We start from the raw sequence: 27193 nt of genomic DNA on the forward strand, positions 1-27193 counted from the left end.
AGATAACGGAATTTCAGTGCGAAATCACTAGTTCAGACGTCAAACCAGCTTACCGGTATTGTGTGAAGCTTGACCTTTTGCAAACCTTAAATAAATGAAATAAACATTGCTCCACTGCGATTCGAACTCTCGAGGGCGCTAAAAGATCGGCGCAGCTGGTGCAGTGCACGAAAGCACTGTAATATCACCGCAGCCGATCAGGCCTAAAGAAAAAGTTGAGGCGCGATCACACACGCGTGTGATCAACACACACACACGCGCACACACGCACGCATGTCTGCACACACTAGCACACACACGCGCACGCACGCACGCACTCGCGCGCAAACAGAGACAGAGGGAGAGAGAGCCTTGCAGCACAGTCTCGGGCTGAGCATTTCACATCATTATCTTCGTCAATACTAATGTCAAACTAATGTTCCGATAGTGACATATGTGCGCAGCATGCGATAGCGTGGACAGTGTTGTAGCAGGAACACGGCACATGGACCATGCGGGTTGGCGTAGACATTGCTGCGTAAACGCGGTTTTTTATAGATGGTAAATTGGCACGATGGTGAAAAAGCTCAAGACGCGCATAACTTGCTCCATAGGTCAGTGGACACCTCAATCGTGATTTCAGGTACGTGACGGTGGGGCCCACCTGCAAAGAACCATGCTTTCCCAATGTTCCGTATGCTAATGTTCCCAATGCTTCCCACAATGTTTCGTTCTTAGCAATACTAAACCACCGAACTACGTGTAATTTGTTGTCTAAATTTGCAGGATTGTTTAAATTCAGCTATCACGCACTTTTATTTCGCAAAAATCCGGCTTCCACAGCTTCGTTTCCTGCCAGGCGGCACACCGTCGGAACCAAGCTGGCCGTAGGGTGCCTCAAGGCACCCAAACTGACGACTGGGGTATTCAGAATGATCGCACCTACTTTGCGGCAATGCGCCAAACTTCTTGGAAGCCAGTCGCAGTAGGTCTGCGACGACAGCGACGCGAATTGGTGTCGCAAAACGGCTCATATACACTGCGCTGCGTTGACAATCGCGCTATGTGAAGCGGGCTTTAGGTGATCGAAAGTGAAATTTTTTTTGAGGAAAGGAAATGACGCCATAACTGTCGCACATATCACGTTGGGCACCTGAACCGCGCTGTAAGAGAAGGGATAAAAGAGGAAGAGACAGAAGAAAGGTATAGGTGCCTTAGTAAAAGTCTACTGAATAATTTCGACCACCTGGGTATCATTAACGCATGGGAGTCTTTCTCGTTTCGCCTTCCTGCTGAATGGAAGTTTTGACCTAGAATACCGACCCGGCATGAAAAACACGCAGGGCAGCTAACACAAGCGGTCATGCATCTTTCTTGGTGTTCCAAATTTTGGTACGAACAAATGAAAACTTCAGCGTGCGTAAGTTTCACGCAGCTTTTGAACACTTCACTTTCCTATCTCATTAAGCACCAGAGCTACAAGTATCATACAATACCGTAACACTACACAACACGAAGCGAAGAACCCAGCCACGTAATGTTTGCATAGACAGCAGCCATGAAGCCAGAGTACTTGTCCCATACCAATGCTACGTCAATGAAGCGCAAGTGTTCAAGCGGGAAACTTAGTATGAATTTTATTGAACACACTGCAAATTATATCCAAAAGAATCTGTTTGTCCAAATCACCAGAAGTGCACAAAAGTAATTTCAAGCTAGGCAACTGCTACATATGTATGATATCCCAAATAAGAAAATAGCATTATGCAAGAAGCACTTCACTGACAGGAAGCCCAACATCTCGATACCATTTAAACAGCCTTCAATGCTTTGACTGATATAACACAAACTCGGTTAACTGCCAAGCTTTTTGAAACATCGGAGAAATATGAAACGTTACGCTACACATCGTTCAATGAAATAATGCACACCTTGTATAAATCACATAACTGCACATTTAGCATATTCCAATTCCACTTAACACCCTTCTTTCTGAAGCAATTAGCATTTTTAAGTCCTTTAAATTTGAGAATTTTAGTTCGCATACAATGCGTGCGACTCAGGTTGGTTGCTTAGTTTCTAATTTTGATAATTTATGCTCAGAAAAGGCCCCTAAGCCAAGAATTTAAGGATCCCTATGCTACATAGTAGAGCTTCCATTGCCATCTGCCTGCTCCTACTGACATACTTAGCCCTTTTCAGGCATGAGCGTTGAAACCCATATTGTAAACTGTGATGTTAAGGTAAGAGATCGGGGAAATGTCATTACATTCGACATGTAGAAACCTGGAAGCACTCGGGGGGCTTTCCTGAGCATACAATACTGAAATTACGCGACTATTCTAGCCAGACCAGTACTACTGTTTTTCATAAAGTGTTTGCAGTCGCAATTCAAATCAAAATATCTAAAGACAACATAAATCTATGCCGAATTATAATTCTATGTCAAGATGCTACATGGAAAAAACTTCAATTTCAGATCCTTACACTGCTTGGTGTAGCACCATTCTTCCGTTTTGAAGACCTAGCTTCCCCTGCCCTCTGCCTATTTACTCTCACACAAGAAGTTAACCCCTCTTGAGCGCATGAGTGTTACAAATGGTCCCTTCAACTATGAGACCCAGCAAAGCAGCAAGCAGAGGAATGGGGTTGGTCATCAACTTCTCATGTAGGAACCTCGCAGGCTTCAGGGGGCTTTTTTACCAAATGGTAACGGCACAACTTCCCCAACCAAATCAGTTTCAGTGAAGTTTTTGTGACAACATTTACAAACTATAGGTTTCAATACAAATTTAAAGGAAACCATGATGTAAACACAACAGAACCAAAAAAACTGCTTCAACAACTTTGAAAACCAGACCATAGAACAACATTTACGCACAAAAAGTTTCAGTACAAAATCAAAGCAAACCAACTTGTCAAGTCAACACAAAAACAAAAAGCTTCTTGCACAACTTTTGAAAGCAAACCAACCAACTGACAACATTTACACACAAAAACTTTCAACACAAATTCAAAGCAAACCAATATGTAATGACCACACAACAAACAAAAAGTTGCTTCAAGAAGTTTTGAAAGTAAAGCAACTGACAGCATTTACAGGCAAAAATTCATGGTGGGTGAACAGTGCAACAGAGGCGGGACAAAGGCACAAAAGGACCAAGGCACACAGGCCCTCCCTGCTTCTGCCGGCCCTTGTTTCATGAAAAGCCATGGCAACATGCGGTGGTCGACCACACACACCTGCTTAGCCCCTTTCCGTACTCCTTAGATGCTGTGCGCAAGAGTGCAGAAGAAAGCAGAGGGCACAAGCCTCCCTTCCCACCTTCCTCACACCAGCGAACGTCGGCAAACCCCGAACGCCAGCAGTTTAGAGGTAATACAGGGTAGAGGAGAGGCGCGGGTTGTGCTCCGCGTGCATCGATTGGCCGGCGAGGAAGGCCAGCTTGTGGGCGTAATGGCACGGGGCCGGCACGCGGATGGTGCCCGGCCAGTTGAAGTACAGGTGGCGTACAGGGTGGCGTACAGGTCGGGCTTGAGGCCCGTCGTGTCGTAGATGACGTTGTAGAGGGTCGGGGCCACGGTGCCCTGGCGCACGCTCTGCGACACCAGGAAGAAGTCGTACCGCTCGGGGCGCATCACCTCGCTGTCGACCACGGTGCCCGGCAGCGGGTTGGTCATCATGTGCTCACGGCCCGGCAGGAAGAAACGCGTGGAGATGTGCTTGGTCACCACCACGAAGGCCAGCTTGTGCTGCACGCCCGGGAAGAGCGCTTGCAGCGAGGCCACGATCTGATTGATCTCCCACTCCTTCACCTGCGCCGCGCACACCCGAGACACGCTTCAGTCGCGCCCGCTGCCGCCACCAGCACCACCTGCCAGTGCATTGCTGCTGACAGCAGAGGACATTGGAAGTTACGAGAAAGTGACTGGACGATTGGTGGCTCAAAACCAGAGAGGTGGAATAAGGTTAAAAGTGCAGAACTGAAAACGGAGAATTTTGAGACCAATTTATAACAGTTAAACAAGATTATGAGATCACTGCAGCACCCGCATTGGAGGAATTCATAAGCATTGACGCCTCTTCGCCCCTCTTTCCCACTCTTTGCGTAAATTAGATTCTATCATTGCACATTTTGATTTTATTAACTTGGTTCCACGCTTCGTTTCCAAATCTGGCGCCATGCTTCGCTCCGTCTTCACTTCCGGTTTTTTCAGATTTGGCGGCACGCATTAGCTCCGTCCACTTGCTGTGATTTCGAATTTTGCGCCACTTTTGCCACGACCCCGCCCACTTTCGGGACATTTTTGGCTCTAATAAATTACCCCACATGCACCTCATTATTTCCCCAGCGAGATTTTTTAATGCTGAACGTTGTCAAGAAAAAAAAAGGTCGCCCTTTTTCACGATAAGCTAAAAGTGGATAAAGATATGCTCGTCTGGGATGAATCCCAAAAAAAGCACGTAAAGATAGCCTCCTCAAAACCTAGAACACCTCAAGAGGACGAGGCATGACGTCACTCGGAACAGTGCAAGCAGCAGCGTGTAGTGAACCTTAATGCACGTAATTTAGTTAATAAAACAGCCAATCTTGAAATAACCTTATCACAGCATGATCCACACATTACAGTGATTACGGAGACGTGGCTTCACAGCGAAGTGAACGATGATGATGTATTTCCTCCCGCCTACACGGTATTTCGAAAAGATAGAGAATCTAGAGGTGGTGGCATAGCTATCCTCATTAAGAAACAAATTGCGGCCGTCTTGCAGGACGAGGTACCAGAAATTGAATACCTATGCGTAAAATTGTCTTGTTGGGGTCATAGCTTCGTTTTATAAGCTCTGTATAGACCTCCCGATTCTGGACCTGACTGCTTAAATAAACTACAAAATCATATGTCGCAGCACGAAAATAGCAAAATTTTGTTGATGGGAGATTTCAACTTGCCTGGTGTGGATTGGGAACGCCTTGAGTGTTTTGGTGCTAAAAGTAAGCATGCAAATAAAATGTTTAATATAATGCTAACTCACAACTTGATGCAAGTAGTTCACGAACCAACCCGTCAAGTTGGTTCCACGAAATCATTATTAGATCTGTTGTTCCTGCCTCGCAATCTTGTAAGGTTTACTGTCACTGTGGAGCATGGGCTTTCTGATCACTGCCTAGTTAGTGCTTCCTTGCCTTTGGTACAACACACTAAAAACAAACAATCATCACTACGTTGTTTTAAAGATTATTCACGTGCTAACGACACATCTGTAACTGAGCATCTAGAAACCTGCTTTCTTGATTTCGATGATACTGATGTCTGCGCACTCTGGGACCGGTTCAAAAAAATTTGTTTTTAATGCATCGAAACTTTTGTGCCAAGCAAATATAGAAAAGAACGTAAGGAAACCCCATGAATGACACGTAGCATAATTCAACTCCGGCGAAAGGTAAAACGGCACAAGAAGAAGCACACACACACACCCTAGAGAGATTAAACATTTGCTCGACAATCTAGCATGCGCCATACGTGATTCTAAAAATTTTTTTTAACACATCACATCAAAATTTCATAAAAAACGAGCCAAGTAAATTTTGGAATTACATCAGTGAGAAAAAGAAAACCGTGTCACAAGTTTCGGTGAACAACGCTATGGTATGTGATCAGATGGCTATTGCCCAGCATTTTAATGAGTACTTTCAAAGCGTATTTTCCGCTCCGAGCGCGTGTACCGCGAATAGCCGGGTGTATCATCTTTCTGAAGTGAACTTCATATCTTATTCAGGTGTCTTTTCTATGTTATTAAACTTAAAAACGAAAACGTCATGTGGTCCTGATAGTATTCCAAATGTATTCCTTCGTCGTTATGCTGAAACCCAGGCGAAATTCCTCGTGATCATATTTCGTGCTTCTTTGCTGACAAGCAAATTACCTGGTGACGGGAGGACAGCCCGAATTGTCCCCGTTTACAAAAAAGGAAGTCGTCTTTTGTTGCAAAACTATCGTCCCATATCATTGACTTCATCGTGCTGTAAGCTACTAGAGCATATAGTTGCGCACTGTGTGAATGAATTTCTAGAAAAAAATTTGGTCATAAACGAATTCCAACACAGGTTCAGAAGGAGTTTCTCGACAGTAACACCACTGATTACGGTAATTAACTCATTCGCATCCTGTATAGATAGTAAGGGCCAAATTGATGCAATTTTTTTCGATTTCAGCAAGGCGTTCGACAAAGTTCCTCATGATAAATTAATTCTAAAAATGAAACATATTGGCATTCCCGAGATTTTCATAATTTGTATAACCGCATACTTAAAGGACCGCAGGCAGTTTGTTGAAGTTGGTGGACATTGTTCGAGCTCTCTTCCAGTTTCATCCGGTGTACCACAGGGAAGTGTCTTGGGCCCTCTGCTTTTTCTTTTATATATTAATGACATTGTTCAAGTAATTAGCCCATCAGTGCATATTAGATTGTTCGCAGACGATTGTATATTATTCAAAGAAATTACTAATAGGGATGACCAGAATGTTTTGAACAATGCTGTGAACAATGTTTTGAAATGTTGGGACCAATGGGGCATGGTTCTCAATGCTGACAAAAGTGTGTATCTTCCGATAACAAGAAAAAACATACCACATAGTTACACATACAAATTAATTTTGTCCCCTCTTGAACAAGTATCTAACTACAAATACTTAGGCATAACTATAACTAGCAAATTAACGTGGAACTTGCATATCAATAACATTTGCTCTTCCGTATTTCGCAATTGTGCTGCTTAAGACATAAACTGAAGAACGCGCCTCCTAACATCAAGCTAATTTGTTATTCTTGTATAATCTTCTATAATCTATAATTTGGAACGAATACAGAGAAAGGCTGTTGGATTCATCTTTAATAAATATGCAAAGACTGACTCCCCCACCACTTTGATGGAAATTAACCAAATTGAACGACTTGAACTCCGAAGAAAAAAGTTCAGGTTAGAGTTTCTTGCGCTTTTATTAGAGAACAAATTTGGTCTGGACCCCTCATTATACTTAAAGCCGTTATCTGCTAGACAAACTCGACATTACCACCCTAGTTTTCTAACCCCTATATTCTCCAAAACAGACACCAACAAGTTTTAATTTTCCCCACGAACTATAATAGATTGGAATCAAATAAACCAACCATTGCCTCATGAGGTCTACGTGTTTACTCTTCTTCATGTTTGCTGATCAGCACACCGATGCAAATACGAAGCTCCCGTAGCTAACACCATGAAGTCGAACACTGGGGCAGCGTTGGCGGAGAATGTTTTCGCTCACAAGGACAATGCCTGGCGTTCTGGGTAACAATGCCTCTGACGCTGTGGCATTAAAACTGCAGGTAAACAGAGTACCACCAGAAATGCTAACCTGGGGGATCTGTCCGTCGGACACCCCGTCGCGGAAGAAGATGATGCGGTCGGGTGAAGCGCCGTCATTGCACTGCGAGTACTTGCGCAGCGCGTCACGCAGCAGCGAGGCAAGCGAGTAGCCCAGCCCCTCGTGGGTGTCGTGGAAGGAGACGCGCGAGTACCACCGCGTCAGGCTCTTGTTTATGCTGGCCACGAAGGCGCCCGCCGAGCGATGGGGTGAGCTCGAGTCGCGGTAGGGGTCGTAGCCGACCACCATGGTGCTGACCAGAGGGATCTCCAGGCACCAGGCCTCGCCGCCCAGCTTGCAGTTCAGCTGCACCGCCACCTTGGTGGCCACCGAGCGGATGTTCTTGCGGTTGCCGATGGTGCGGGCGAGGATCACCTGGAAAGTGTAGCGAATACAATGAGGGCCATCGGCACCATTATGCACTGTACTGCATTAGCCATGGCTTTGCTTTCTTCAGTCCACTTGCCCCATCTGTCCCAGTCTACTTGCCTCATCTGAACCCACAGCTCCTTGCTACATTAACACTTACATACACGTCGACCAACTTTCACACCCAGACAGCCCTCGCATCGCTCTTGGCGTAACTGTTTACAGCGCAGCGAAAAGAGGCAACAGCTAATCTTGACAGTAATATAGATTACAGCACGACCAACTAGACAGTGATGCTCCTAGCCAGAGAATTGCTCGGTGCTCACCACGTCAAATGAAGTGATTATTCTCTTTACGCACAGCGTTCCCGCCAGTTATGACTAATTGGAGCCTCCATTTATACAAATGAAACCAACCGAAGAACTGAAATGAGGTAATTATAAATTATTTGAGGCTTGAAAAACAAACCACATCAACGCGCACCACACCTTCCCTATTTTGCACACAAAGGGCGAAGCGAACACTCATTCCAACTGATTACAATTGCGTTTCAAGGAAGCTGGACTCGGCGCTCTATAATAATGATAATAACAACTCCTGTTGGCATCAAATACAATTTAAAGGAAGCCAGAGGTCTGCAGAAAAAGCTGTAATGAGGATAGCCTGTTGAAGCCGCAGGCCCCCTGTACAATGGTCATCTTACAGCACCGCAAAAACAGACTCCGGAGAAGTCTTGAAAAGTAAATCCAGAGTTTTTACTGGATCTCGCTACCCGCTTCGGGCGACAAAGAACAATAGCCTCGGCCGACCTGCGTGTGGGGGCCGAGGTCGACGCAGGCCTCCTTCTTGATCAGGTCGTAGCGGTCCTTCCGGTTGTTGGGAAGCACGATCAAAGCCAGCTGTATATTGCCCGCTCTGGCTAGCTGGCGCAGGGCTTCCACGAAGCCGCTGGGCAGGTCGTCGTCCAGCAGCACCAGGTGTGGTTGGCTGATCTTGACGCCCATGGGCGGGCACACGGACATCAGGGTGCGCACGAACTCCGTCACGTTGGCCTCCTCGCGCCGGTGGCAGAGGACGATCCACGACTCGACGGCGACGGCCAAGTGCAGCGGCCGGTCGCGCGTCTCGCGCGAGAAGTCGGCCGTGGCCGCGCTGTAGCGGTACGCGTTGCTGCCCTGCATCACCTTCTCGGGCGGCAGCACGCGGGCGTCGATTCTGACGAGCGAGTCGTCGAACCGGATCCCCCAGCTGTCCATATTGTTGCGGATAGCGTCGTTGTTGTTGATGCGGTCCATGAACTCCAGCAGGTTCCGCACCTGTTTGGAAGGCTCCACGCGGGTGTGCTGAGCCAGGTCCCGCATCACGGACACGTTGGCGCGCATCTCCGAGGCAATTAAGGGCCCGTTAGACAGCAACTGGACACGCTTTATGGGTACAAGGAACGGTAAAAGATGCTGACGCCTTCCCGTCCCCAAGCCCGTTGCTCCAAAAAAGTTTGTAGCGCATTCAAATCAATTCGAACACAAACCTTATGAAGAAGAAGCACAAACCCCCATTTCTGCTTTCCAACCTTTTAATTTTAAATTCAGGTTTTTAGTACATACTAAGTCCTAAGCATTTTGCGGTACCAGTTTTGTAATGCAGTAAAACCTCGTAAAGCCAGTTCAAGGCGTACTCGCATGAGCAAAACGTGCGCTTAGGAAGTTGCAGCACGAAATGCCCCAACTCCGCTTCCATTCAGCCTCATATCTTGATGCCGGCTCACGGCGTAGTGGCTTATCACGAACGTTTCGGTTAACGCGTACTAATCGCGTAAAAGGTGGAATGAATATCTCGTAGCACACCCACGAGTACGCCGCGCATCGTAACGAAGCAAGCTTCCCGGATAATACGTTGATGCGGATACAGCGTAGCACGCTTGAAGCTGCTGACACGCTCGAAGAGCGATCACTTATGTGACCTAACAAAACACCTCTCCTTCGCCCGCGGGGTGGGAGGAAAGGGAGCGAAGCTCGGAATGCTTACCACCGCCGAAGATAACGCCTGCGAAGTACTCGTAAAAGTTTACACCGGAAAGGTACTCTAGAAACTGTCGCCTTTTGCATGCATAGAGACAGACAGTCCATTTGAGGCGTCACTATAGCGTTGTCCGATAGGGACACTGTTGCCTCTGTCACTGTCGAAACGCCATTTTGAAAAACTTAAGATGGGCTTCGCCTGTTCAACCAAAACGGCCGAGGCCTAGCGGTGAAATCAGCCGGCGTCTAGTGGGGAAATTTAGAGCCGACTGAAACGCCCTAGAAGCTGCGCAAGTATATATAGCCTCCAGGCATATAATAGAATAACGAATTTATGTGGTCATGCGCGAATAAAAATGATAGAGAATTTTCACCTAAATTGTTTAGATGTGGGGAAGCAGAACTGTATAAACCCTAGCTATTGAAATGCAACCGCATGAAAAGACACGGCACGGCATGAGCTGTTGCTCACGTGATTCCGACCCTGACGGCTGTAGCGCACTGTGAGCGGGGATGGCGAAGCGCGCAGGCGACGCGTTATGGGTGAGAGTATTGGCCAAGCGGTGGCGCTAGGATTGTAAACGATGGCGGCACCGTCGACAGTGATGGCACAAAGCCACAAACAGCGCAAAACCTTGCTCCAGGATAACCCATCATAATAGTGTTTTCGAACTAAGACGGTACAGTACGGTACTTGGGGTTTAACGTCCCACAGCAACACAAGCCATGAGGGAGGCCGTTATAGAAGGCGCGAAGTAATTTACATCACTAGGTGTTCTAAATGCGTCCGTGTGTTCCGTCCTTGGTGCAATGACCCTATTATTGATGCAGTACAAAGTTCAATATCATAGTAATAGTACGTAACATGAAAGAATACGTCAGGTCACGCCCGCGTCAGGTCACGCAGCCGTCACGCCCGCGTTTCGGGCTGGAACCAACCGGTGCGGACCGAAGTGAACCTGCCCGTTCCGTGAACACCTTCGGAATACAGCCTCAAGTATCCACGCCACGAAGTAAAATATCAATTGTAAATTGAGGGAGTTTAGGCTCCGCATTATTGTCGACCGCTTGGTTTTCTTTAACGCCCGCTCACATCGCACAGTACCTGGGCACCTTCGGCGTTCCGCCCCATCGAAGCGCGCAGCCATGAGCCCAGGTCTTAAGGCTCAGTAGCCGAGCGCTCTTACCACAGGGCCACCGGGGAGGGTGGAGTAGCATTGCATTCACACCAGACGCGCTCTACTCTAAACAGGACGACTGGTACTTCAGTAGAGTAGACCGGCGCATTCGATAGACGACGTCACTAATGACGCGGTGGCAGATGGTAATGCACTGCGACAGCCATGCTCCCGTTGTCTCGAGCGCTCTCCTGCCTCTGATCCTGTAAGCAACAGGTGGCACTTATTCTATATAAGCTGACTAAGCAGAGCTACCCTGACTAGCTTAACCACTTAATCGGCGAAAGCTGTTATTCCTTTCGTTTAGCTCTGCATTTGGCCCTGGAATCTCCTTTGTCAATCATAAGCGATAACCTATAGTCAAATATAAGACAAGAAAAAAGTGGTTTTCCCCCATCACAGGACCCCTTTGCGACCACTGGCATCAGGCAGTGGTTCTCACGACCTTGTTAGGGTGACAATGCAAGGAGTCGCAGATGAAAAAGGGACAGTTTCCTCACTGCACTGTGGCGCCGCTCACTCCATTGTCATGAGAATCGGCCGACGCCGTTGGCTGGAAGGATGTCCTTTGACGGGGAGAAGCCGCTTCGTTCTTGAGGTGTATCCGACTGTAGCCGTGGTCATGAGAATAAGCGAATTCTTATCTAGAGACCTATCCCCTCCCACCTTCTCTACCATCCCTCTAGTACTTTCCCAGCCCCTCTCCGCTATATGCTGAAAGCTTGATTTCCCTATTTGCACACTGCAACCTTTCAACTGTGGCAAGCAGGTAACAAGTGAATTGAATTAAATTAAGCTCCTAAGGCTGACGCTGTTGTAGATCACGCGGTAGAATGCAGGGCGTTATGACCAAACTACATCTATATCAGATGCCGCTTTAACAGCTAACGCTGGCAAAGAAAAAAACGAGTGACAAACAGCCGTATAGGTGTCGAACAGCCGTATAGGCATTGTTGGACTAGAGTTCCTGGCGCTATGGCTTGCTGATTAGAAGTGCCATGAGGTTTGCCACATGACAAATTGACAAACGTTTCCGTTTGCCGCACATTAAAAGAGAACACAGCTGCAACTGTTACGGTGTTCAACTTAACACACCTTCCCCTTACCGCACCGCGCCGTCACTGCAGAGCCCTATGCGTCGTGCCGCGGTACCTCATCCTCTCCCACCACTCTGCGTTGTATTTTCAAGTTGTTTTTCCACGCTCGCCGAGCAGCGCATCAATGGCCTGATCCCTCCCCGCCTCCTCCTTAAACCCCCGGCCAAGTCGCGAACACAGGAGTTATACCCATTATAAACAGCGGCCGCCGTAGAAAAGGTCAAACAGTACTAAATTCAAACCGACTGCCCACCTCGTCAGTGAGTCCCGTCAGGACACACAGCTCCGGCACGAGGTAGATGTTCTGCGTGCGGCCGGCACGCAGGTCCTTTTCCTTGGGACGGACCACCAGCAGCGGCTGGCGCATGTCGCGGATGCGCCTCTCGTACTGGTCCTGCACATGGCATCGCCCAAGGACAGACGGGGTCAGTCGTACCAGCAGCAATACTGCTAAGCACACCAACCCTCGAATATGCTGGGCTTTGCAACACAAGGATAACTGTTTGAGGAAACTGAATGAGCTGCATGCCAGATAGGTAGTGGTTTGTCACAGAAAGACATCAAAGGACGGAAAACGCGATTTAGTCAGAGGCGGCTGAGCCAGATGGAGAGACAAACTTGGAAAAATTCGGGTACCACTTCGGAATGGACCCTCCTGGCATAATATATTGGAAGAATTTTCTGATGTAATGGCGACGACGCCACCAGTTAATTGACCACTTTGCACAGAACCTATAATATGCCACTAGTAGCAACACGTACCCGGTAGTAGTCGGCGTACGTCTTGGATCCCTCCTTGGTTTCAAAGGTGCAGGCCGGGTTCTTGTCCCAGTCAATGTCGTCCACCCTGTAGGTCTTGTTGTTGTAGGGCGTCAAGACAATGCAGCCGGCCACCCGTTTCACGCACTCGTTCTTGTAGTTCGGGACGTGCTGGATCTGAGACATGAGGTCGAAGACGCTGTCGCGACGCAGCACCTTGTGCAGCGTGTCCGTCACCCACAGGACGCCCGCATCGTGCTGACCAATGGCCGTGACGAGCCCCTGCCACAGCTCGAGTGCGTGCTACGGAATGCTCGCCACGGCGCGCTTGTCGAAGAAGTACCGGTTGATCTGCACAAAGTCCAGGCGCTCCAGGTTGAGGCGCATCTGCGTGTTGAAGAGGCGCAGCAGCTACGGGTTGAACGGGGCCAGTTCCTGGACCCACTTGAAGCGGACGCAGATGATTATGCCGTCGGTGCGCCGCTACGGGAACACCTCGGTGATGTCCTGGTTCAGCCGCTTGGGCGACTTCAAGTCAGACATGCCATCGAACACGAGGCACTTGTCGAACATGTCCATGTAGTCCACGAGTAGGGTGCGCCGCATGCGACTAGACTCCACCGTCGGCGTGAACTCCACGTGGTACTGGTGTATGCAGCACTGGGGCATGGAAAGCAGCCGGAAGTAGTTGGCCACAACCTTGATGGGGCTGCCCGAAGTGCCCCTCTTGTTGTCGATGTGCGCAGGTAGCGTCTCGACAACGGCGAACTCGTCGCGGCGACGCCGTGTTTCTTGGCGGCCGCAGTCGCCACTGTCGCCAGGTGTAACGGCTGGTGCGAACTGGAACTGCTGCAAGCAGACATACAGAGAGAGGGAAGGAGACAGCTTTGCACACAAAGCCGCCGCTCACAATAAGGATATACTTAAATTTACACGAATGCGCAAAGTCTGCTTAAGAGCATAATTACGAAACCCTACCCATGTCCTCTGTTCTTCCCTCCATTTTTCACCCGCCGCGGTGGCTGAGCGGTTAGGGCGCTCGATTATCGAGCAGGAGTACCCTGGTTCGATCCGTCGTGGGCGCTCGCGTTTCGGTGAAGGCGAAACGCAAAAGGCGCCTCTGTGCTGTGCGATGTCGGTGCAGGTTAAAGAAACCGAGGTGGTAGAAATTATTCCGGAGATGTCCACATGGCACCTCTTACTTCCTTTCTTCTTTCACTCCCTTCATCACTTCCCTTACAGCGCGGTTCGTGTCTGCGCCGAGATATGTGAGACAGTTACTTCGTCATTTCCTTTCCTCAAAAACCAGCTTTCCCTCTATTTTTCAGTATTTTTATTATTCGTCGTCACTTCTGTTAACTTTTAATATTTCATTTTTGTAATTTGTTTTTCTTTTTGTTTTATTTCTCTTTTTATTTTAACGTTTATGTTTTCTTTTATTTCACTGCATATACGTTATTTGCTTGTGAACTGTTGCTTACCTTTTTTTAATTGTTAACCACACAACTTGTGATTGACAGTTCGTACTAAAAATTTCTGTGCACAACTTCCGTCCACGGCACTCATGAGTGAAGATAGGCTTACGCCTTAACTCATACTCCTCTTGAGGTGATCAACGAGGAGATCTTGAATACTGCAACAACCCGTACAACCGTTACATCAGATACGCGCTGGTGTGAAAACTCGTGCTCTTTTTGACTGCTGCAAATAGGTCCAAGCAATATGGCTGCCAACCACATCGAACTAAGGCTCTAAAACAATAAAAGTGCCTACATTGTGGGCATCGCATATTAAAAAGCTCAGAGCCACTTTCTGGCGATGCTGAACCTCTGCACCCAACCTTCACGAAGAAGAGTCGCAATCCTGCACACCGTGGTGCTAACACATCGGAGGGGACCACTCCCTTTCATTACGAGGTGCTCTGTCCGACAGCGGAGACCGAGTTAGAATACAGGCGGTCTATGGTCACCGAATTATCTTCCATGAACGATGGTCCGTACCCTTGCATCCGACACCCATTATGACGCGGAAAACCCACAAAACTCAACCTACCTCACTCCATAGCACTCCGGTCGGACCACACCTCAAGTGATCGCCTGCCCCATCCGCACCTGGACACAGATCGGAAGGGGCACCGACACTCGTCCTGCCTCATACGGCAGCTTTGGTCCTCAGTCATACGGCAACTTGGGCCAGACTATAACGATTTCCAGTGCAAATTACCTCACCGCATCCCCCTTCCCGATCACACCGGACACCTGCGACGCGGAGCAAGCGGACAGCAGCTGAATTCTCACCATCCAATCCCACATTCATTCATTGATAAGGTCACCTTGTTCTAGTGCGGGTTGCCCAAGTCAACACCTGCTCAGCCAAGCATCATCCTAGCCAGGCACCATCCTGGCCTTCTCCCTGGCTTTGTACCACCCAAGCTAACTTCATCCAACAACCCTTCATCAAGTACTTGTCTCGAACAGCAATGAGCTGCCTTTAAGGAGTGTTTGGCATCATACGAACAACAAATCTCCTGCACAACGCAAAGCATAACCAGCCTAAAATCAATGGTCGCGAATATTCTCAAAGTCGTAAATCCTCTCGTCTCCCGCATTTTCAGGATACGATCTATATTTTTTTAGTACACAGGTAAGATTGAGATAGGGCGGCAATTGTTTATGTAATCACGCCGGCCTCCTTTATGTATAACTATGACTTTAGCTATCTTTATGCTATCAAAGATGTAAATCTTCCTTACCAAGCAACAACTCACACGGCTCTCTTCTGCCTAAACTATTTACACGAAGCTTCTCTCCATCTCCCCAGTCAACATCAGACTACATGACACCGGTCTCTTCTACCTCTTACCTGCCTTCCTGGCGTTCACCGGAACCGACAGATTGCATGATTATCCGGCGCCTTCCATTGGACCCCTGGCTACTTCGTCATTTCAGCCTTTCCCCATTCGATCTCTCTCTTCACGTTACCAATACCCACGCCTCATCTAACCTAGTATTTGCCCCCTGCCCCATCGCATGACATCAAGGCTAGACGAAGACAGGCGGCTCGTACGCGCGACACATCACACAACTCCGTGCCGCAACCAGATGGTGGCGTACAATGACGCGGTGGTCTCATATTCACACGGACTGGGCACTGCAACGTACGCGATGTGTACAGCCCCACACGCTCTCGTGTCACATATACACCTCCAGCCAATACGGTCAATCTCCTAATGCTTCCACCCTGGAAACTATCCCAGCTGGGCACATCATCATTTCCTTATTCACTCAATTACCCCAGCATCAGTATACACAATATACACTGGCAACAAGGATATGCTACTCTTTCTCTTCGAAGCGCATAATCTCGGCGGGCCTATACGGCGACCTCAGTGAAGCCTTCCGTACCCCATACACGGTGACAGTGAGGTAGATTTCTGACCATGCTTAGACCGCAGGAAAGGAGGTGATACTATGAACAGTATCGAAGTCTCTGCATTTTGCCCGCGAAAACAGACGGCAAAGGCGGCACCTGCGCTCCACGGCCACCATCGTAGCGTAGAAAACCTACGTTTCCAGTTGAAGCAGCTTCTCGTCTTTAGATTAATGCACTAAGAGGTGTAATGTATACGGGCGAACTTCGGCAGGTCGTGTTCTGTGTCACCACTGTGAAATGCCAGACTGAGGGACAACTGGGGGGTTATCTTCATTTCATTATATAGAGTTAATGAATTTGAGAGCAACATGCATATGCGCATAGTTACAGAGTAACACTTAAGTTCTCGTGTAGCACTACGACGCGAATCCCAGGTAACGGGCCTTTAACAGATGATGTTATGAATGAAATGCCCCCGGTTGCATATTCTTCCGCTCTCTCCATACTTTGCACATTCCGCGTTCACCCTCCCCTGCCTACTGTAGCAACTCTTCGGACGGTTTCCGTGGCAGCCATCTTTCAGTTGCGAATTACTACTACTACGACCCAAAACCCAGGGGTGCCGCCGCGGTGGCTCAGTGGTTATGGAGCTCGGCTGCTGACCCGAAAGACGCGGGTTGGATCCCGTCCGCCGTGGTCGAATTTCCATGGAGGCGAAATTCTAGAGGTCCGTGTACTTTGCAATGTCAGTGCATGTTAAAGAACCCGAGGTGGTCAAACTTTCCGGAGCCCTTCACTACGCTAATAGCCTCAGTCGCTTTGGGATGCTAAACATCATAGACCTAGGGCTAAAACATAGGCAACGGCCCTTTAACAAGAGGTAATTCACCTGCGGCAACACAGCTGAAGGCGCCATCGCCGCCATCTGCTGGTGGTGCGCCCCGTGTCCGATGGCCACCCTGCCGATGGAGAACGACAGGCCCTCCACGCTGTCGAGGGCGGGCATCGACGGCGCCACCGAAGGCGCCGGCAAGGACACCGTCGCAGGCCTCAAAACACCAGGAGTCCTTGGCAAAGCCGCTTTCGGCGCCATGGCAGCAGGAAATTGAGGCACCGTAGGTGCCGCCTGTGTTCCGGGCAATAGGACCACGGCCCGTGCCCTGCCGCGCGAACGGCCGCGAGCGCGACCGAGAGGCGGAGGTGCTTGATCGCCGCTGTTTTTGTCCATCTGGCTTTACAACGAGCCGCTGAGCTACAGCGGTGCCCACTCGGTGAAGTGGTGTTGAAGACAAGACCCGTCAAGGGCGAGACGGCTTAGGTCTATGAGCTCGCCTCGTTGACTCGAAAGCGGGAACGGTGCGCAGCAGAAACCCTGCGGCGACGAACAAAGACACGATCGTCACTTTCAAAATGCAAGCAGGACAAAAGGAGCCTATATGGGGAGGCAACAGCATGGCACCCGTGCACGAGCGCTGATGTTCAGAGCGCGTGTTTTTTTTTTTACCTTCAAGGAATAACACAATCTGCACCTCAGCCGCCGCGCTGGCAATGTGATTATGGCGCTCGGCTAATGACGCGAATGACGCGGGTTCGATCCCGGCCGCGGTGGTCGAATTTTCATGCAGGCGAAATTCTAGAGGCCCATGTACTGGGCGATGTCATTATACGTTAAAGAACACCATGTGGTCGAAATTTACGGAGCCCTCCACTACGGCGCCCCTCATAGCCTGAGTCGCTTTCGGACATTAAACCCCATAAATCAAACCAAACCAAAGCAACTTTACCTCAAAAGGCATGATATTCCGTTCGATGCAATGAGACAGGACACAGCAGCAGAGAGACAACAGCAACGAAGCTTACTCACGTGACATCGTGCTTCAAATGGTGACATTCACGGCTCAAGAGCGCTAGCTGGGTGTCCAACCGTATCGCTATAAGGCCGACCGAAATATGGCTTTCCGTGTGCGCCTCAGCTGATTTTAATTGAAAAGAATATTATTTAGGCACTACCTGCACGTTGCATTCCGGATAGTTTGGGTAGATGTACAACGCATCCAAGGCGTTATCTGCGGCGTTTAATTCCTTCCCTAACGAGCATACCTCAACTGCTAAGTCTCACACTAAGGTCCACAACAGCTTGGTACTGCTGGAACGCTGCGCATCAATGGTCTGACAGTCGGCCCTCACTCTATACTAAAGATTTTAGTTCCACCAGCCAAAACATATAGGCATCCAGGCAATCACTGAAATGCACTGCGAGGATAACCGTTCCGGCGGATATCCTTCCTGCGAATCAATTACGACGGGATGGACTGCGCAGTTACACGTGTCTAGTTCAACGGCTCCTCCTCGTTTCCACCAAGAGATGTGGCTCTGAACAGCGCACCGATAGATCAAGTACGCGAGGGCGTTGCTGCGCAGATACTCCTTTCCGCCTCACATGAAACAGGCCCGGGATCCACGAGCGCTGCACGCAGCTCGCAGCTACGTACAGCGTCCAAGAAGCGTTTCAAGCGCGTGTAAGCGTCTGACGACAAAGCTGCCCGAAGAGCAAGGCTCGGGGTGCACGCAGTCAGTGACCACGTGACCGCTTAACGGAGTAGCGGGTAACTCGGCAGGAGAGCCGTCTTCGAGTGAAAGAACGCCAGCGACAGAGGACCGACCTCGTCTGTTTTAACGAGGTAGACGAATTAAGTTAACGTAGCATAAAAAATAAAAGCATTGACCAAATAAATTTAACAAGGCGGCACAAATAAATTGGAGGACGCTTAAGCTTCGCCTTTAAGAAAGGAACACGACAGTGTGTTGCAGATCTGCCAGGGAGTCCACGGAACGCCTTCGCCCGTTCAACGCAACGCCTTGCCCATGAAACAAATGGCCCTGAGTCTCTAGCAGGCCTCTGAAGAAAGCCCGTCCGCCACCGAAAGATGTCCGAATGGGCTGCGGAGACGCTGCCCCTAATTGGGCATTGCGCGTCTCTGTTGCGATTTTAGGGGAAAGGAAAGGCGCAGTAACTACCTCACATATTAGTGGACACCTCAGCCACGCCGTCAGGGAAAGGCGTATGTACGCAGTGAAAGACAAAGGATGTATTGGAGGTCTGCGTCCTCGCTTGCTTCGCATTCGTTCAACACACGGGCACACGGACAACAGCTACATCACAGGCGCTCGGGCGGTGCGCGCACCACGACATCGCAATGGTTGGCCCACGCACAAAACAGGACGCACGCAGGTCCGGCCACCGCTGCCTGCCCGTCTGCAAAGACCGAAGAGGTCGCGATGTGTTGCACCCACGCTGCCGCGCGCAGGGGCGGAACCGTCATGTCGTCACCGGGCTCAGCCTTTGGACCAGTTGACGTCTTCAATAATTTCGTTTGCTGGTTCCTTAAATTGAAATCTACAACCACTATACGATGTCAGTCCACGTTATTAACTCCAGATCGGCGAAATTACCGAAGCCCTCTACTACGGCGTCTCTCATAGCCTGAATCGCTTTGGAACGCCTAACTCCATCAACCCAAACTCATAACCGAACTAAAACCCCATTGATAATTTGATCAAGGAGCTTTAAACCCAACACGGCCATTTTTCCAACCTATCATGCCTCAGTGCAAGCTATTTGCATTTACTCATGTCTTTAACAGAGACGGCGCTGCGTTCAAACAGCTCACGTGAGTAAATGGTGGTAGTGGTTTTATTAAAAAAATAATAATAAAAAGGAAGGAAAAGATTTTTGCTAGCCCCGGCATCTGCCATCGATACTGAAGCACCTGTGCTGGGGCAGCGGAAATAAAGGACAGCAGGCAGAATGGAGAAATGTAATGAAAGAGGTGAGGGGACAGGAATAGAGGACAGGGGGAGAAGTAATATGTACAAACTATTTACACAATAAGAAATGTGTCAAGGTTGTGCGCGTGATTAGTTCATATTAGAGTAATTTGAAATGCATTGTAAAGCAGAACGCAATTTTTATGGGGTCCCGTTTAGAAATTTGCACACACATAATTATTCATGAGCGCATCAGTACACAGACACTTCACGAAGTAGAGACCACAACGCATTCACTAAGTACAAATTCTATTCAGTTCGAATCAACCATTTTTATGGAGGAAAAACGCTAAGGCGCCCGTGTACTGTGCGATGTCAGTGCACGTTAAAGATCCCCAGGTGGTCGAAATTATTCCGGAGCCCTCCACTACGGCACCTCTTCTTCCTTTCTTCTTTCACTCCCTCCTTTATCCCTTCCCTTACGGCGCGGTTCAGGTGTCCAACGATATATGAGACAGATACTGCGCCATTTCCTTTCCCCCAAAACCAATTATTATTATTATTAATCAACCAGCCTTCTTAGCGCGTTTGCCCGTGCTCACCTCGCAATCTGAGCCCTTGGTTCCATTCCCACTGTCTAAGCGATTTTTTATGACGAAAGCCTGTATAGGCTCATGATTCGCCAGCGCGGATGTAAGCAGAAACGTGTCACACTATATCTCTCAATCAAACTAAACACGTCAGCATACTAAAACCGAATAAAAAGCAAAAAACCCTTAAAAATAAATTAAAAGTAAAAAATAAGAAATAAAAGGAAAATGACAAACATAGGTAATAGAAAGAAATAAAAAATAAACAAATTGAAATGACAAATAGAAAACAAAAATAACAAAAATGGCCAGGCTTAGCTTGGTCAAGCCAAGAATGCGTTGCATATCTCGATGGAGTTCCGTGCTGCTCCGTTGACTCGATAGGCTATTGACTCGATCGCCATTGAAACTGCCCGTGTAGCAGCGCTCGATCGCCTTTGAGTCGATAGACTATCGGTTCGAGGGCCCTCGAAATTCCCGTGTGACAGGGGTATAAGACTGTCCCGGCGAAGGAGCGCAGCTCTTTTATACATATGCCGTGACGTCAATCATAGGGCAGCGCCCCTAGCGCGAGGAGCGGGAGTCAGGTGGTGGCTGCGGCCGCGCGCGACCGCGCGAGTTGGGGCCCAGCTTTTCCTCCGTGACGTCACGCGCCGGCGCAGCGCCCCTAGCGAGAGGAGCAGGAGTCAGGTGGTGGCTGCGGCCGCGCGCGACCACGCGAGTTGGGGCCCAGCTTTTCCTCCGGCTGTCGTGACGTCATGTCACGTGGTTTGGTGCTGCCCGGCCGCGCCCAAGGGCTGAACTGAGTGATTGCAATATGCAACGCATAAAAAAAATTTGCAGATACAACGCCTACTGTAGTCGTGGAAAAAAACCCGAGTTCTGTTCCATGCGTTCGCATTATCTGCGTGTAAGCAGAATTAAGTGCCCTCAGAAATTTTTATTTGTACATTCTCGTGTTTCGTGTAACAACGCCAACGGCCCACAACGCCGACTTTTCTCCGGAACGAGCTCCTTACAGCCATCGCGTTAAACTCCGAACGGAACGGCACAACCAGCCAAGGGCATGCAGCGTTCGAGGAGGATATAGCGCGCGCAGTACTCGAACGCAACAACGCCAAACGGCATCAGGATCCAGGGGTTTAGGCAACGCACAACGAAGCTTTCGACCATAAAACAACCAAGATCACACATAGCAAAAAAGTGGCGAAAACCTTTTAAATAAGAAGGAAGAAATAGGAAGAAATAGGTGCCGTAGTGGAGGGCTCCAGAATAATTTCGACCACCTGGGGATGTTTAACGTGCACTGACATCGCACAGCACACGGGCACCTATGTGTTTCGCCTCCATCGAAACGCTGCCACCGCGGTCGGATTCGAACCTGGGAACTCCGGATCAGTAGCCGAGCGCGCTAACCACTGAGGTTCTGCAGTAGTTAAACCGCAGCTAATGTTGGAGCGGAAAGCATTACTATGCCAAGTAAATCAATCTTCGGGTAGGCAGCACAATGACCTTGATCAAATTTCAGCCCAACCAAGGATAGCCGTCTATGACCATATGTGACACAGTTCTGGTTTCGAATCCTTGAGCCCTGACTTTGACTCATGGCCTTTAGTTGACCTTTCGCTCTGGGTGACCTTTGACATTGAGAACATCCGATGGGGTGTTGTGAAGCCACGTGATGACATACGATGGGTGTGTCGTAAGACGATGCAATATCACGTCATAGCCACGTGGTCGTGTGTTTATATATAGAACGGCTGTCGCGAGCGTGTAACGGAGCTGCCATACACGAGCCTCAAACGCTTAGTAAGTCGTTGCTTTTTGCTAAATTCCAGGGTTGCGTAAGTTAAACCACTGCATATTTTTTTAAGTGCGTTAGCTCTTACTCAACACCTTTCTCGATTTCTTCGGGTCTGCTACCACCTCCCTTCGGGTGAAATTTTCTAATTCCAAGATGACGGCCCTATACTAAATCGATATAACAACCCATTAGGTGATTAATTAGTGACGTTAATATTATATCGAACTGGTGATTGATTGGTGACGTCACTGATATATCCAATGAATGACTGATTGCTGACGTCACTTATAAACCCAAAGGTGTTAAATTCGCAATTCCAATAGTGTACCTCACTTAAATCTAATTGTAGCAAATTCAATTTACATGTAGTAAACCAAGCAGCTAATGCTCGTTACTTCGTCTTCCATACGGTGGCGGCATCTTTTTCTCCTCTGTTCTCTACCTGGACGCGTCCACATACAAAACCATCTGTTTATTCTTTTGGAGCCTGCCCAACTCCGATGATCTCGTCGCCTTTCTTCCTTCGTGGTTTTTCGTGTCCATGTTTCTGGGCACCGGTTGAACCAAGAAATTGCTCCTCCTTTTGTTGTCAATGTCGGTCTTGTCTTCGCCCTCGTCTTCTACTAGGTATCCCAGTTGCGCTCTATACCACCGGACGATCTTCTACGTCTTTCCAGTTGAAACCTGAGCATGGTTTCGCTTTACGTGCTCCTCATAGGTGCCGTAGCCCCCCCCCCCCCCCCCCGCCCCCTGTTTATCAGCTTCTCGGTCGAGGCGCTGTTCATGACGCCAAAGGATTTCTTATACACCTTTCTGGTGAAATTGTGGGTTGGGGAAGGGCAGTGTGGTGTCAGTGCATGTTGAAGATCCCCAGGTGGTCTAAATTGTTCCGGAGCCCTCCACTACGGCACCTCTTTCTTCACTTCTTCTCTCAGTCCCTCCTTTATCCCTTCCCTTACGGCGCCGTTCAGGTGTCCCCTGGGATATGTGAGGAAGTTACTGCCTCATTTCCTTTCCCCAATAACCAATTTTCAATTTTGAAAGGAAACGGCGCAGTATCTGTCTCACCTATCTCGGTTTTGACACATGAACCGCGCCGTAAGAGAAGAGATAAAGGAGGGACTGAGAGAAGAAAGGAAGAAAGGGGTGCCGTAGTGGAGGGCTCCAGAATAATTCTGTCCTCCTGAGGATTTTAAATGTGCGCTGACATCGCACAGCACACGGGCTCCTTAGCGTTTCTAGTTCATCGAAACGCATAATAATAATAATAATAATTGGTTTTGGGGGAAAGGAAATGACGCAGTATCTGTCTCATATATCGTTGGACACCTGAACCGCACCGTAAGGGAAGGGATAAGGGAGGGAGTGAAAGAAGAAAGGAAGAAGAGGTGCCGTAGTGGAGGGCTCCGGAATAATTTCGACCACCTGGGGATCTTTAACGTGCACTGACATCGCACAGCACACGGGCGCCTTAGCGTTTTTCCTCCATAAAAACGCAGCCGCCGCGGTCGGGTTCGAACCTGGGTATTCCGGATCAGTAGGCGAGCGCCTTAACCGACGGACAGATTGAAAGCACCCTTCAGAGAGCCATAGATGTTATAGAAAGATATCTCGAGCCGAGTGGCTTACAATGTTCGGCAGAAAAATCACAGGCTCTTTTTTGTCATCTCAAAAAACGAAAAGAAACAGTCCCTCTTGCAAGGGCTGTGATATGGCTTTACGAGTGAACGGCAATGCCATTCCGACGGTAGACAGGTATTCGAGTCCTAGTTCTGCGCATTCAAGCAAATGGCACAAACACAGAAACTATCATGAGACTTGAAGCGAGTACCAGCCAGACGTGCCGGCTACTCAAGCGCATTTCTAACAAGCATGCGGGGATGAAGGAGGCCAATCTTTTGAGATTGGTTCAGGCTTTCGTCATAAGCCGAGTGCTATACGTTGTCCCCATCTCAAACAGGCCAAAGCAGAAAAGGACAGAATTGAAATCATAATAAAAAAGGGATCAAAACCACACTAGGTCTTCCTCCGAACACTTCCACGGTAAAACTTCTAAGGCTAGGTGTCTCCAACACTCTAAATGAGCTCAAAGAAGCCGCCATGGCGTCCCAGCATCCAAGGCTTTTAAAAACCAAAACTGGAAGAAAAATCTTGGAGCGCCTAGGGTTTGAACCCTCGGAGTGTTCATAGCGGACCGATAACCTACCTAGAACAGCCAGGGAGCCTCAAAATTCCACCGCTGCCGAAGAACATGCATCCAGTATTTAACGAAGGTAGACGCAAAGTTAGGGCTGTGGCCCAGAATTCAAATGTCGAGGTAGATCCGATGTGCTCTATACGGACACCGCCGAATACGATCCCAAGGCAGCACACACAGCGGTGGTGGTTCGTGAGAGTGGAGACCCGGTCTCGTGCTGCACCGTTAAAAACACAAGTGCAACTGAGGCAGAAGTTGGCATTGCTCTAGCAATAATGCAAAACACTACAAGGCTGATAGTGAGTGACTCTAAGGCAGCCATTAAGAATTATGATACCGGAAATCTCTGATGCAGATGCAAAATTCTGAGAGAAGTGCAAGTACACTATCAGAGCTAACCTCGCTTGTTCCCGGCTCATCAGGGCCTCTGGGTGAACGAGAAGGCGCACGCGACCACCCGAGGGCTCACTTCCCGGTCGATCGCCGCTTACGCACCGCCTCCACGCGAGGAACACCTCCCATCGGGTGACGAACTCACAACATTCCATGAAAATCATTTCTCCTTATAAGCTCGGTCGTAAGACCTATCCAGCAGCAGATAAACAGCTGTGTAGGAGAGAGCAAAATCATGTGGAGGAAAGTGCAAACCAGGGTGTTTCCAAACCCTCAACAGTACAGTAAATGGCATCCAGAAGTCTTTAATCCTAGATGTACGCACTGCAATAGCATTGCAGATCTAGTCCACATAGTCTGGACCTGCCCATTCTATGACGACCCGAATAGAAATGTACAATCCTGGGAGACCTTATTGCTCAACCACGAAGCATAACAAAAACGCAAAGTCATCGGTCTCGCCCTGACCGCCGCTGTGTCCCAAGGGATTCCGGCCCATGGTTAGTGTAATGAAGGGGGGTTTAGCCTACAGCCTTCTCCCCCGTCATTTTTTATGGGTGCAAAGTAAAATTATTTCTCTCTCTCTTTCTCATTGTCCAAGTTAATCCAATCATTGCTGTGTTAAAAAGTAAAGGTGTCATCCCGTGTTTTCTATAATCGCCCCTTCATTGGTTTGACTTTATGGTGATTTGCGCGTCCCACAGCGACTCCAGCAATGGGAGATGGCGTAGAGAAAGGCTCTGGATAACTTCTACCACTTGGCGATCTTTAATGCGCCCTAACATTGCACAGTACACAGTCCTCTAGCATTTCGCCTCCATAGAAGTGCAGCCATCGCGACTGGGACCAACGCGGCGGCTTAATCGCCCGTTGAATCAGACTCAGTTTATTAAAACGAACAAACAGTACATACACATATTTGTTATGTACAGAAGGAGGTCCCAATGCCAATGGTTGCACAGGAGGCCTCCTGTTGCGAACTTACAAAAGATCAATCTGCACGAACCACAGCGGATAAAATTGAAACAGAGTGCACAAAATAATTAGTAAAACACGCGAAAATGCAATAAGATGCAATTGTAAACAAAACATGAGTAGGGTAAGTGTACATAAATGTGTAAATAGAGGAGAGCTATTCAAGTGAGTGCTCAGTATGCTCTATGGAAAACAGATTACTGCTATTGAAGAAAAGCATGGAAACTACGCTCTAATATACGAATATTGGATGATTGCTTTATTCTAAGTGATAATGAATTCCACAAATATGAGGCAGATGAGTTTACTGTGAATTTATTGTATTTAGTTCTAAGCTTAGGTAGTAAGAAATTGCTCTGGCATGAGAAGCGAGCGAAACTTCGTCGAGGAAACTGGGTACTATTAATTAACGGAATGGGTAGTGATCCTGTCTGGAACTTAAAAATGAGAATGCCAAGAGGATAATGAACCATGGATGAGACTCCTAGGATTTTATAAGCTTGCATTAAGCCTGCAGCACAGCATAAATATTTATTGGAGGTAATAATGCGTACGGCTTTATTATGTATGTGTTGCTGCGGTAATATGTGTGTTCTGTAGGTGTTTCCCCAAGAAGAAACACAATAGCTATTATGGCTATGGATGAAAGCATAGTACAGTTGTACTATGCTGTACAGCATAGTATGGCGTTTGTAATTTTAAAACAATTGTACCTTTATGCGGTTAGTTGAATCCTAAATAGTCGTAGGCAGTCAGGTAGTCAGTGGGAATGCCCGTGTTAGTGAAACCATCGATCACTAGCAGGAATTCGACACGAAAATGTGTTTATCGCGGAGCGCCACACGGCGCGTTTGGTACAGTTAAAAAGATTGCAGTTTTCTTTAAAAAAAAGCTAACCCGGCATCTTCTACCGGGAAAACGCGCTGCCTACAGCTTTCATGTTGCCGTTGGGAAAGATCGCTACTCGAATTAACCGAGCGCTCAATCCAGAAAATCACCGATGCGAGCCCTCGACAGAATTAGTAGTTTTAGAGAAAACCTAGCGCAAAAACATGCAACTATGCAAACATGCAAACATGCGCTAGGTTTTCTCTAAATCAAGTATGCACCAACTAGCCCAAAAAGAGGTGTTAATGAACAATTAGTAGTTCTCGAGGTAAACAGATGGCGCAGTACTGTCCGAACCGCGCCGTAAGGAAGGAGCAGGAATAAAATTTTATTGGTCCTATGACAAAGAGGGTAGGGGTTGGGTATGAGGCTTAGACAGGAGCGTGGGTCATGGCGACG

The 27193-nt window shown here is 48.4% G+C and overlaps 1 pseudogene; it reads right to left on the minus strand.

Moving 5' to 3' along the window:
* Positions 1-3309: 3309 nt before the first annotated feature.
* On the minus strand, positions 3310-17272 carry LOC144109655 (piwi-like protein 1; annotated as a pseudogene).
* Between the last annotated feature and the right edge of the window lie 9921 nt (positions 17273-27193).

The sequence above is a fragment of the Amblyomma americanum genome, chromosome 11 (genome assembly GCF_052857255.1).
Source record: "Amblyomma americanum isolate KBUSLIRL-KWMA chromosome 11, ASM5285725v1, whole genome shotgun sequence".
In the NCBI taxonomy this organism is placed as follows: domain Eukaryota; kingdom Metazoa; phylum Arthropoda; class Arachnida; order Ixodida; family Ixodidae; genus Amblyomma; species Amblyomma americanum.